At 46.5% G+C, this 12,563-nt stretch overlaps 1 long non-coding RNA gene across 2 annotated transcripts in view; it reads left to right on the forward strand.

Moving 5' to 3' along the window:
• The first annotated feature begins 727 nt into the window (after window positions 1-727).
• The window catches only part of LOC126939587 (uncharacterized), a 41,639-nt gene continuing 29,803 nt past the window's right edge, over window positions 728-12,563 (forward strand). For both annotated transcript variants that reach the window (XR_007720417.1, XR_007720419.1), the window contains exons 1-2: window positions 728-1,224; window positions 1,591-1,651. This is a non-coding gene — a long non-coding RNA (uncharacterized LOC126939587). The remainder of the gene's footprint in view (window positions 1,225-1,590; window positions 1,652-12,563) is intronic.

Raw genomic sequence — 12,563 nt, forward strand, 5'->3', positions numbered from 1 at the left:
TTCATGGAGCCAATCAGGAGGACTGAAGTAACTGACTTTCAGGAAAACAAAGGCCAACAGAAAGATGATAAGACATTCTTACATTTGTAAAGTATTTTACAGCAGACAACTTTCTTAAAAGAAAGATTGCTAAATTTGGCATTAGGAAATCTGGGACTGAGACCACGTCTGCCACTGGATGACTTTGACGAAGTCATTTGTTTTCTTTGAGCTTCAGTCTCCTTTGTAAGATAAAATTGTGAGATGAACGCAGAAAAGAAAATTGTGGAGCAGGCAGGGCCCAACTCCCCATTGCTGTGCTCATAGCAGCCATCATTAATTGATCACCACACTCTTTGTGCTATGCCCAGGTGAGGCTTCAGAATCTGTCCCCGGAAACCACTACCCATTGGCTGGCATGAACGTGTTAGATGAAACCAATTTGTTACTTTCAGTAGATGCCTGTACAGCCAACTCCAACTTTGACTTTCTGACTCCATAAATCTATCACACATCCAGCAACCTGACAAGGTTGGCAGAGCAGGCCTCACCCCTCTACCCCATAGGAACAATCTGAGCTCAGATCAGCTCAAGTTTAGATAGTTGGTGAGTGGTGGTGGAATCAGACATTAGACCTCTCTAAATTGGCCTGGCAAGAACATTCAATAATCTTACATACTCCCTGGCTACAAAGGACTCCCAGTCCCTCAGAGTCAAGGACCACGGTAAAATGAGGAAATAACCGAAAGCTTCATTATCCTTTCCACACCACAAGGTGGCTGAGTGAGAACCTTCCTTCTGGACAGGTGATACCATGCTGCAAAACCAGGAAGTAGGTGAAGTTGTTGATTTCTTTCACTTTCATCCTCGTGTCATTAGAAGCCCAGTTCCTCTTGACAGAATCTCCCAACCACCACCCACTCTGCTGCTATACCCCATCTGGTCACATATCCCTCAGATTGTTTCCAGAACTTTCTTCTTTCATTTGAAAGGGAAGTTTGTTGATAATAGCTTAGAGTGAGACCTCATGCCATTGAAGGCAGCTGCCTGTGGTGGTGGAAAGAGAACTGAGGCTGGAGTCAGAACATAGAGCTTCTTGTTCTGCTGCTGTGGCCTTGGGGAAAGTTGCTGTTCTTCTCTTGACCTCAGTTTCGCTTCCAGCTTACGATTTCCAAGAGAGAAGTGTTTAATTCTTGGCTAACAGGGCAAAGTGCTCACGGACCTCATCCCTACACTGGTGGCTGGGTGAGTATTCGGGGAACAGGGAGTTCCAAGAGCCTCCAAATCTCACTTTCCATACCCCTTTTAAAATGTATTTAGTGACCAACATTCTATGGGGTGGTGAAAAATGAGAAAGAGGAAAGGATGGGAGATGGCTCTTATTGAATGCCCATGATGAATCAAACATGTCCATGTACTAGCTCATGGGAAAAGTGCTGATATACCACTTTATAGATGAGCAAATCAAGGTTCAGAGGGGTTAAGTGACTTGCCTCAGATCAAACAGCTGGTAAATGGCAGAGCTAGGATTTGTATTGAATACTGCTGACTCTAAAGTTCCTGCCCTTTATATTCCACTGTGGATATTTTTTTCTTTTTTTAATTACATAGTGTGAAGCCTGGAGAATAAACGTGAAGCCACAACTCGCAGGGTTCCCAGCCTATCAAAAAGGTAAGTCAGCCTCCTGAATAATTGTAATACAAGGCCAAGCATGAAAGGATGGGTATAATCCAAGAGTCACAGATGAGAACAGATTTCATGAGGAAGTGGCATCTTTTCAGGTTGGTCTGGCCTCCCATACAACAATGACAATAATAAACAGTGAAAGTAATGAAGAACACTTATCTGTACTAGCTCCCTTCCTTGTGAAATGGGTATTCTTTTCTTTCCATTTTGAAGAGGAGGAAAGCAAGACACAGAGAGGCCAAGTAACATACCATAGGTCACAAAGCTTGGAAGTGACAGAGCCTGGATCCATTCCCAGGCAGACTGGCTCCAGCATGCACACTCTTGATGAACCGCACTCTACTGCTTCTTGTAGTATTTTCTCACCTTGACCACCACCTGGGGAAGTAGCAGGAGATCTGGGGAATCCTGTGAGAGCATTTAGGCCACCTTCCTTTCATGCCAGGGAAGGGACTAGCCCAAGGGGAGCAGTGGGTTGGAGGAACAGAGCTCAGCTCCCCTCCTTCCAGCTCAGACCACTTGCCGGTGCTCTCCTCCTCCTCTGCAATGCTGGAAAGATGCCAGCCTGCCAAGGCCCTCACTATGCAGGTTCTGGATAGAGAGGAAGAACCTAAGCCACTGTACATGGGCTACTGTTCAAGGTATTTTAGTAACATGAAGATAGCAAATTACCCACAGTGAACAATTCTGTACAACAAGGTGTTCCCTGGTCTCCATCTGAGTACCTGTGCAGATGGTATTGTTAGCAGGTATACAGGAGAGGAGCCAGCCTTTGTGAAGGGGAGCTCTTTTGGGTGATTTGTCTTGCCTGTCTTGCTTTTGCTAAATAAAGAGGATAGCATGGGCTTTGGAAGGAGGCAGGTCTGAGTTGGTATTCTACCATGTCGTTCTGTAGCTGTGTGACCTTGGGTAAATTGCCTAACGTCTCTGAGCATCCCATCCATAAAATGGAAATAGCACTATTCCATGCAGAATTCTATGAGGATTAACAGGAGATAATGTATGTAAAGTAACTTACATAATACCGTATTCATTATGAAAACAAACATATCTGAACCGCCATAAAAACTGGCAACATCATAGAATGTAACTCACTAAAAAGATCCAAGAATCAGGAATTAAGGCAAGAAGAGGATTACACTGTGTTGTTCACTAACTACACACCTGATATAGTACGAGAAGTAGTTTACACACATGTTCTCACTTTACCCTTTCATCAACACTGTGGGTTGGATGACACTGTACCCATTTTACAGATGAAGAGATTAAGGATCATAGAGGGTCAAGATCTTCTCCAGGAATGCTGCTTCTTTGACTCCTTCTGTTCTCAGATCAGTTCAAGCCTCTCAGCTTCACTTGCTAATTTTATACATAGTTGATTTCCGGCTCTATTTTATCCCTAGCTTCCGCAATCTGGAAATGTGCTTTGCACTGATAATTTTATCTATTCTGGTACACCAGTTGTTTCCATACAGGTCTCCATGACCTCACGCACCCACCCCAGTCTTCCTCCTAGCCCAAATGTGGGCTGTGCTCCCCTGTTTCTAGGGTCCTGTTTTATATCCATCCCACTGACACCTCACACTGTATGTCACCAAAAGCAACTCGCTCCACCCCAACTCCCCTTTTCCTGGTTCCCTGTGTTTATACATAGCACCTCTCTTCAGTCACCCAGGAGGAATTTCTTTGGTGTCTCCATTTATTTATTTACTTTCCCACAATACTCATATTCAGGCAGTGCCCTCTCTTCAGCAAGCCCCTCAACCACCATTCCCTGTTACCCACACAATGTTCTGATTAGAATTCTTCTTTTTTTCTGAGAGAGAGAGAGAGAGAGAGAGAGAGAGAGGGTCTTGCTCTGTGGTCTACACAGGAGTACAGTGGTGCAATCTCAGCTCACTGCAGCCTGAACCTCCCAGGCTTAAGCAATCTTTCCACCTCAGCCTCCCAAGTAGCTAGGACTACAGGCATGCACCACCATGCATGGCTAACTTTTCTATTTTTTGTAAAGATGAGGTTTCACCACATAGCCCAGACTGGTCTTGAACTCCCAAGCTCAAGCAATACACCCCCTCAGCCTCCCAAAGTGTAGGGATTACAGGTGTAAGCCATCATGCCTGGCCTGATTCGAAGTTTTAAACACAACTTTGAAGGTGCTCAAAAGTCTTCGGTTACACCCCATTGTTACCTTATAAAGTCCTAACTATAGCTTGCCATTGGAGACACCATGAAATTGCATTTCAATCTATTTCTCCATCTAATACACACCATAGCAAAATGGGTAACACTGCTTCCAATAGTATATCTGATGCTTAATTAGTAGTAGTAATAAAAGCTGCCAGTGTCAGAAGCACTTGACATGCAGTGTCTCATTAATTCTTCACCACACTCCTGTGAGTAGACAAGATATGAAACCTATGTAGTTGCACAGGGCCCTGTGCTCAGAAGGCTGTGCTCCTATGCCTGGTTTAATGTTCTGCTCTCACTGTGTGGAAATTTTTAAAGCTTTTTCAATTAGGGGCCTCACATTTTCATTCTTTCCTGGGCCCTGCAAACTATGTAGCCAGTCCTGGAAGCAGCTGCTATTATTACCCCCATTTTACAGATGTGAAAACCAAGGCCGCACAACTAATGAGCCCAAGACTCTTGTCAATACCCGTATTGTGCCAAGGGTGGCAGACCCACACTCTGGGCTTACTGTGTGCCATCTACTATGCTCCCTCCCTTCCTCCTCATTCCCGTGTTGCCAAAGTGAGTGGCATTTCCTGTCCTTAAGGTTAAATGACTTTCTCACAAGTTTGCCTGACTTTAAGCCCAGTGCCCTTCCTGCTACACTGATCCGAATAAAATGGTGCCTTCCCCCAAACTCCGAATTCCAAAGCCAGGCCTGGTGTCTGGCGAGCCCTGAACAGGGGGCAGAATCTCTGTGGAGACCTCTAAAAATAAAGCCCGCCTGCAACTGTGTTCTGAGACCTGAAGCTTCCTTCTTCCTCTTAAAAGCTGTTCCCATCTCTGAAAGCAGCTTCTCACCATGGGCTGTGGCTGCTGCTTTTCCCGCACTGCAAGGGAGAAACAGAACAGATTGCAGGAGCAATTAAACCATCACATGGAAAGCCCGGAGAGATTGGGGAGGGGGGAGGAGATGTTGTTTCTTAATGGCCTGCCTCTATATTTAGCCTGAAATACCTCAATCTCTGACCCTTCCAGGGAGCAGGTAGAGGTGAGAGTGAAATAGGGGGCTTCAGCTCCGTTGGGCTTCTGGGTCAGGAAGCGCCCATCTGCCAGTGTGCGGCCCCATTACTGCCATGCCTTACAGGGACTCACCATATGGCAGGACAGGAAACCCCAACCATAAAACAAGCAGTGAAACCACAGCACAGCCTGCCTAGGTGGAATTTGGCAAGATGACTCAGCAAAGATGTTAAGACAACAACGGGGAGCTGGCCTGCCCCACAGGATGCCAACTTCCCCAAGGGGATAGGGGGCTTGTGACAGGTGGTGAAGGGTGGTCAGCCTTTAGTTTCAGCCCCAATTACAGAAGAGCCTCCATTCCTCTCACTTGCTGCATCCTGAGTCAGACAATGTGTGTGGGGCGGATGGCAGTGAGCTTTAAAAAAAGCACAGAGGCCAGGGCCCCAGTCCTAGAGATAATAATTGATTCTGGAGTGGGGTTCAGACATCTGTATTTACTTAAAACTCTCCAGGTAGTTACAAGCATGGCCTGTTGAGAAACAACCAGTAGTAAGAATAGGCATAAGATGCATTTGACTTTATATTCTAGTTTTGGTCCTTCACTTTTTGGGGGACTTTGAAGAAGTGCAGGTTTATCTCAGAGTCTCAGTTTTTCCTTCTCTATGTGAGTATGACATTCTCGATTTCTGGTACATAGTGGATGCCCAGTAAATGTTGCGGGCTCACCAAATGGATGAATGAATGGATGATGTAAGCAAATGAGTAAATACATAACCTAGTACAGACGATGTTAGTTCCTTCAGCCACAGGGATATGGCTGCTTCTCTTGGGCTAGGCTGTCCCACAGGCAGACTCAGTGACAAGGAATGAAGTAGTCTATCTGCGAGGTGGTCCCAAGTAACATCAGCAGAGGATCTGGGGAATGAGAAAGGGGAGGGCAGGAAGCAATGCAGGGTGCATTAATAAGCCCATTACTATTGTGGACAATTGAGGCTCCGTCCCACTGGGGTCTCTGGGCGACAATGTGGATATGCTGCAGAGTTGTCTTACCTGAGGGATGGGAGCTGTACCTATTCTCCAGCTCCCATCATCAATGACTGAGGGCCATTCCTGGGGGCAGGAACTCCAGGGCACTTCTGCTCTGTCCTGCTTGTGGGCTGAGAGAAAGCCCTGGGGCAGAGAAGTGGAGAGTCCCAACTGTTTGTTCTAGAATGCCATCGGCAGCTACTGCCACGGTGAGTGCCAAGGGGATACAGGTGAGGCACCTGCCTCGCTAGGCCTCTGATATGTAACTTTCCACACTGGGCTAGGGGTCTGGGGGAAGAGGGGAAGGAAAGGCCCACTCATAGTCCAAGATCACTTATACCACACAGCTGCCAGTACCATTAGGATCTAGCAATGCAAAGTCCTGTTTATCTCAACGTGCCTGTTTCCTCGGCAGTTCTGAGGCTAGCAGTGTTTCTCAGTCTCTGAACTATTGACATTTTGGGCTCATTAATTCTTTGTTGTAGGGAGCTGTTCTGTGGATTGTAGGATGTTTAGCAGCATCCCTGGCCTCTACCCACTAGATGCCAGTAGCACCTTTCATTATGACAACAAAGCTTGTTTCCAGACATTATCAAATGTCCCCTGGGTGGCAAAGTCGCCCTCAGTTGAGAACCAGTGGGGTAGTTGGATACCTTTCCTCATCCTCGAAGCCCAGGCAGCACCCCACTTAAACTTCTGGAGCTGTGGATGCATCCTGACCAGGCCATGCTCTCCTTGGTCTCTGCTTAGTCGAATGCTGTGCTTGGAACACATCCCAGAGACAGGCAGTGCCCACACCCAGCTGTGAAACATGCTGCTCCCCTGCTGAGCCAAGCCCTGAGCTATGGGCAGAGGAAGTTAAGCAGCAGCCGTGGCATCACAGTTGGACTGTGGGGACCACACAAGACAGGGAAGTTAGGCAGCTTCAGCTCCAGCGGCCTGCACTCCAATCTGGGTCCCAGAGGCCAAGGAGGAGGATTTATCAGACCAACCCCTAACACAGAGCCAGGGAGATTTAAGGCTAACTCAACAAGGAGTTTTTGTGAAGAGTTGTAAGCACTCATTGAGACTATGCAATTATCCTAAGAGATGCGGTGAGCACATGCAGAGCCAGCAGGGAAAGCCATCCAGGCTGACTCCAAACTACTTGCTTTCATCATTAACCCTGGTGGCATCCGGTGAAAGGTGGGGGAGAAGGGGGGGCTGAGAAATCTTCCTCCAACAGGCCAGGGGAGATGCTCAGAACAAACCCAGGTGTCCTGAGTCACTCATGCTGACAGCAGATTCATCGCCCTTCAGTCCTGCAAAAGAGAGAGCCAGCCTCCCTTTGCTATACCTATCATCCTTCAAATCCGAGAAGCCACACTCGGGCATGACAGGGTTGTGTTTCTTCTCTGGGCTGCTCCCTCCACTCCCATTTCTTTATGCTTCCCTCCAGGATGCCTGTGCAATGCACACCACTCAAAGGGCACTCAGTGGCATGCAGTCCTCCAGCAGAAATGATTCACAGTCAAACACAGAAGCCAGCTGAGCACAGAAACCAAAGACGGGCAGTGGGGCTCCAAGCCGGCTGTGCTAGCAGCACACCACCTCTCCTGCCTTTGTTTTCTGGGTTGTGAATGCTGCAGCTTACCTGGTCAAAACACGATAAAGCACCAAGCAGAAGCAGAGAAACCTCTGTTCTCTGGCCTGGCCCCTGCTGCAACCTTTAGAAGGCTTGAGAGAATATTTGGCACCAGGAGAAGAGCAATGGCAAGTCTAAAGGCAACAAGGAGAACATTTCACACATATGCACACACACAAATGCATACACATACATACACTCACACGCCAGCTCCTGAAAGTGACAGTTTGTGAGTCCCTGTCCCTGCCCTCCCATTCACATGCATAATTAAAATTCCTCTGAAGATAAGAAAGGTGGGGAAGAAGCCAGGGATGACTTTGGCTGGAATGAACTCTCTGGAAATGCAAGATGTGTCAGGACATGTCCATATACATGTAAGGACACACAAACACAGAATTAGAACATTTTCTACCTACGAATCTACCTATCTCATCTATATTTGTGAAAAAAAAATTATAACCCAAAGAGATTAAGAGGCTTTGATAGGATTATACAGAGCTGGGACTCAAACTTGGATCTTCAGACCTAGACCTTGCGATGGATTTAGGGCAATCTGAATCCATGATTTAATTGGGAGAGGGACAAGGGATTGGAATTCTTGGCCTGTCTTCGTGTAAATAGAAGCTGTGATTCTGCTGACATTAGTAATAATTTTTCTCCGAGACTGAGAAAAACAACAGAAGTAATAATAATAACCACCAGGCTCAGGGTTCTTGGAGTTACCAAGTACTTTCCCGTTTGTAACCTCAGGTGATTTTGCCAACAATGTGGGCTGAGGGATTAATGATCTCACCGCCTCCTCCTTACAGAGGAGAAACAAAGTCTTCAAAGGCTCAATAATGTTGGGAACTACTATAAACTATAGACTAACAAATGTTAAGTTAATATTATTAATGTCATCAACATTATACAGCTGACTTACCAAACATGTCACATGATGTCTTAAGGATGGAGAGTCACGCCGTGTCCATCTGTGAATCCCCCAAATGTCCCATAAAAGAACTTGACATACAGTAGGTGACCAATGTACCTTTGACAATTGATTCATTTACTGAATGCATGACAGGAAGGACAATAGAAAAATACTCACACTCAGTATCTCTGTGGGCTCTAAACTCTAAATAGTAGTTTCTCTTTCCTTAGAAACAAACAAACAAAGGTCAGCATTGCCCAGAGCTCCAGTGATCTCTAGGCTTAGATTAATGGTCTCCTAGTTCTTTGTGTCGGACTGGTCCAGCTACGTGGTTTCTGACTATACAGCATGCTTTAAGGAGCATCAAGAAGCATTCTCTGTTTGGAAAAACAAAACAAAACAATCCAAAACTCCTTTATTGCTTGAAATTTGCACCTTCCACTCCCTCAAGCTAAGGTGTGAAAAGCTCAATTAGTTGTCTGTGATCAGACATCACGCCTTACTAAGGATTAGTTTATAGACTAGCTCCTGCCACACGGCTAATCCTCAAGAAGAGAACACAGGTCACTTTTGATGAAGAATAATCGTGTTAACACAAGCTTTAGGTCTCATAACACACTGTGGGAACTTGGGCCCCATCGTAGACAATGAAGAGTCCCAGCCAGCTAGCACTGGAGAAAAGGTGACTACAGATGCAGACGAACCTTGCCCAGCTTCCTCCCTCTCTGGGTCACAGTTTCCTTCTGTGCAAATTAGAGCCTGAGACTGAAAGAGGGATGTGCTGACAAAACTAACCCAGGTCAGGTGGTCAGTGTCAGAGTTATGCCTGGAGCCAGCCCTGAATGTGGCACATCCACAGTGAGGGAATCTCTACCCGAAGAGGGAGTGATCTGAATCTCTGCATCGTCTCTTGGGCTTGGCTGCTAGAGTTTCTGGGCTGGAAGCAGGAGCAGAAACGTTCTCTGCAGAGACTGAATTGGAACACACAGAGCTCAGCTCTGAATTGTAGTCCAAATCCCAGAAGCTACTGAAGGGCCAAGGGTTACTCAGTTGAAGGGATCAGAAGCAGATGCTAGGAGCCAAGGATTTAGGATCTAGGGAGAGCAGCCAGCACAACCCAGTGGAGACATCAACAGAGGGGCTGTGGTTCCCAGTTTCCCATTCAGGTGCAGATGGAGGCAAGCTGCCATTGTTGGGGGTGGGTGGAGAGGATAGAAGCTGTACTTAAAGAGCCCTGGCAGAATGGCCAAACCAGGCTTTCTCCAGTAGCAATAAGCCCAGACTTGGGCAACTGAGTGCTTTTCTCACTGCCCAGCAGGGCAGGGATGCAAATTCCAGAGTGAAGATTTGGTAGGCAGGAGCGCTCTAATTTTCAATTACAGTGTTCACACCAAATGGAGCTCTGCGGCTCTCCCTCTACTCTGGGTGTATTTGACTTTGAATCAAGTGACCTCCTGAACATATAGACACAGAGAGGAGTGGTTTGGTCCTGCTCACTCACCCCATCAGGCTGCCACGGGACATGAGCCGCAGCCCATCATTTACACACAGGCTTATGAAAGCAAATAGGATTTGGCCTAGATTGCTAACAGGCTCTCCTCTGGGTAAGAGTATTTGCTGTGATCCTTGGGGTGTTTCCTGTGGAGCACAGGACACCTAACAGGGCCTGCTTGGTTGCACTGGACCTCAGGGATGCCTTGCCAGTCCTATTCCCCTTACCCCAGGAGAGTTCTAAACATTTACTTAAGACATCTCCGTGCATCATCCTCTCACCTGGTCCAGGAGAAGGAAAGTTCTGATTTTCCACCTTCTACTCTGTCCTCCAAAATCTCCTGCCTTTTACTGTCCACTAATCCCCACTCACTCAGTCTTCTTCCTGGCTTCAGTTTCTTCAGCTGGGAAATGGGACGATTCCGTGAGATGCTTTCTTAGGTTTCTTTCTCCTCAGACCTCCTGTGCTCTCTGGAAGCTCTGGGAAGTGGAAAGCAGTCTGGCTTGGAAGTCTATTACCAAACTTCCCCTTTCCTGAATAGGTGACCATGAGTAATTCCCTCCCAATTCCCAAGTCTCAGGGTCTCCAGCTCCAACCTTAAGGAAGCAGATTCAAAGATCTCTGAGCTCACTTCTCTTTGGTGCCTTACTCCAGCAGCCATTGTGCTTATGTGTGTGTATGTATGTGTGTACAACCTCAGCTGGCTTTGCCCGCCTGGCACCCCAGCCCTATGCCTGGATTTTTCCTTGGGCAGCCACCCTCCATCCGGCGGCATGCAGTCTCAGTGGTGGTATCCATCAAGGTATGCTGCCCAACAGGTGGACAGGAGACTTAGGCAAGTCCAACCAGCTTCTCTTTTCCTAGACACTGACTTGAATTGAGTGCCGCTAGGTGATAGGAATCCATCCATCCATCCATCCGTCCATAGAGCCCTGCCACAAAGAGAATGCCCATGAATTCCTCCATCCTAGATACTCAGAGGTTCCTGATTCCTCTTCTTTGTGAGGCCACACCTATTTTAGCCTTAGTTCTGATTTTGTGAATTGCCCAGTATCCATCCATTCACATCTGTGTCTAAGTCCTACAAGCCTGCTCGAATGTCACCTTTTAAATGATGCCTTCCCTGGTCTCCCTATATAAACTTGAAGCCCCACCCTCATCCCTCAGCTTTTCCTCTCTTCCTCTCCTGCTTCATTTTTCTCCATAGTACCTTATCATGTTTTAACAATTGTATCATCTAATTTACTTATTTATGTGATGTGTTGGCCATCTCTCCCCACTAGAATGTAAGTTCCACGAGGCCAGGCATTTGTGTCTGCTTTATTCGTTGGTATATTGTCAGTGCTCAGAACAGTGTCTGACACAAGGCAGGCACTCACTAAATATTTGTTGAATGAATGAATGCATGAAATCATGCTTGCAAGTTGACCTCAGTTGGTTTCGGCCACTAACCCTAATTGAGACTGTCTCCTTTTCTTCCCTGTAGATCCTTTCTCTCTCCCCAGGATGGAAGCCCTTTTGCTGATATGGGATTGCACAGCCTGAACAGAAGCAGGGATCAGAGCCCAAATAAAGGGTTGGGCCTCTTGGGGTGGAGGCCCAGTCTAGTCCTCTTCCAGGGAAAGGTGGCTTAATATTCTCCCTCTATCATCCTGTCTTCTCCTTTCTATCCCTTGTCCTAGACCCACCTCTGTAATCTGAACCACTTTCATTTAAGGAAACCCAAAGTCATGATCTGTTTTCTAGGAAAGTCAGAGCCAAAGACATGAACAGAAAAGAAAAAAAATTGCTGACAAGTCTCAGTGGGCCAGGACCTGAAAATCAATTTGACACATCAATTTTTTGGATTTAATAACTCATGCTCCCATGGAATCAAGGTCATAAATAGTAAAGAGAGTTCCAGGCAAGCCTACCAAAATCTGTTTGACTCAGCTGGAGACCTTGATCCCATCTCTCTGCTCTGTTCCCATTAATAATTTCCTCTCCTAGATGCTTCCTCTCTTTGGTTTGGTTCCCACATTATTGCCCTGTCAATGATGTTTGCCTACATTTCTGTCTCTTCCTTCTCTGCATCTCTCCTCTTCTTCCCCTGTTCATTGAATGAAGTCATCCCACAAGGCTCTGTTCTTTGCTGTCTGGACTTCTCAGCCTACATTTAATCCTCAGGAATGTAAGTCTCTCCTTTTAAGTTACCATGTTGAAGATTTCCCCCAGTTCTTCTCAGTACCCCCCAAATCTCTAGCCATTGGATGGCTTCCTCAACTGGAAATCTGACTGATCCTTGCTTATCTTCAGACCTCCCCTTTTTAAATTTCTCTGTCCCCAAATTGGATGGACGCTCTTGGATCATCTGCTTGAATGTCACGCTTTCAATGAAGCCTTCCCTGGTCTCCTTATATATTAATACCCCATTTACAGATCCAAGACCATCTGTAAATGGGGTATTAATCCCTTTTTCAAATAACTGTTGAGTGAGTTTAACAATATGATTCATCTACAGGTGCTTTGAAATGGTACGACTGTTACTTGGTCTAATTCAGTCTCAGACTGCTGCTTGTGAAATGCCTACCCTCTATTTCCATAGTCTCACATAGTGAGTCCAGCTGTATACTCAGGGACTTGTGTCCCCATTCCCACAATAACCTGCCCA

The sequence above is a fragment of the Macaca thibetana genome, chromosome 16 (assembly GCF_024542745.1).
Source record: "Macaca thibetana thibetana isolate TM-01 chromosome 16, ASM2454274v1, whole genome shotgun sequence".
Lineage (NCBI taxonomy): Eukaryota > Metazoa > Chordata > Mammalia > Primates > Cercopithecidae > Macaca > Macaca thibetana.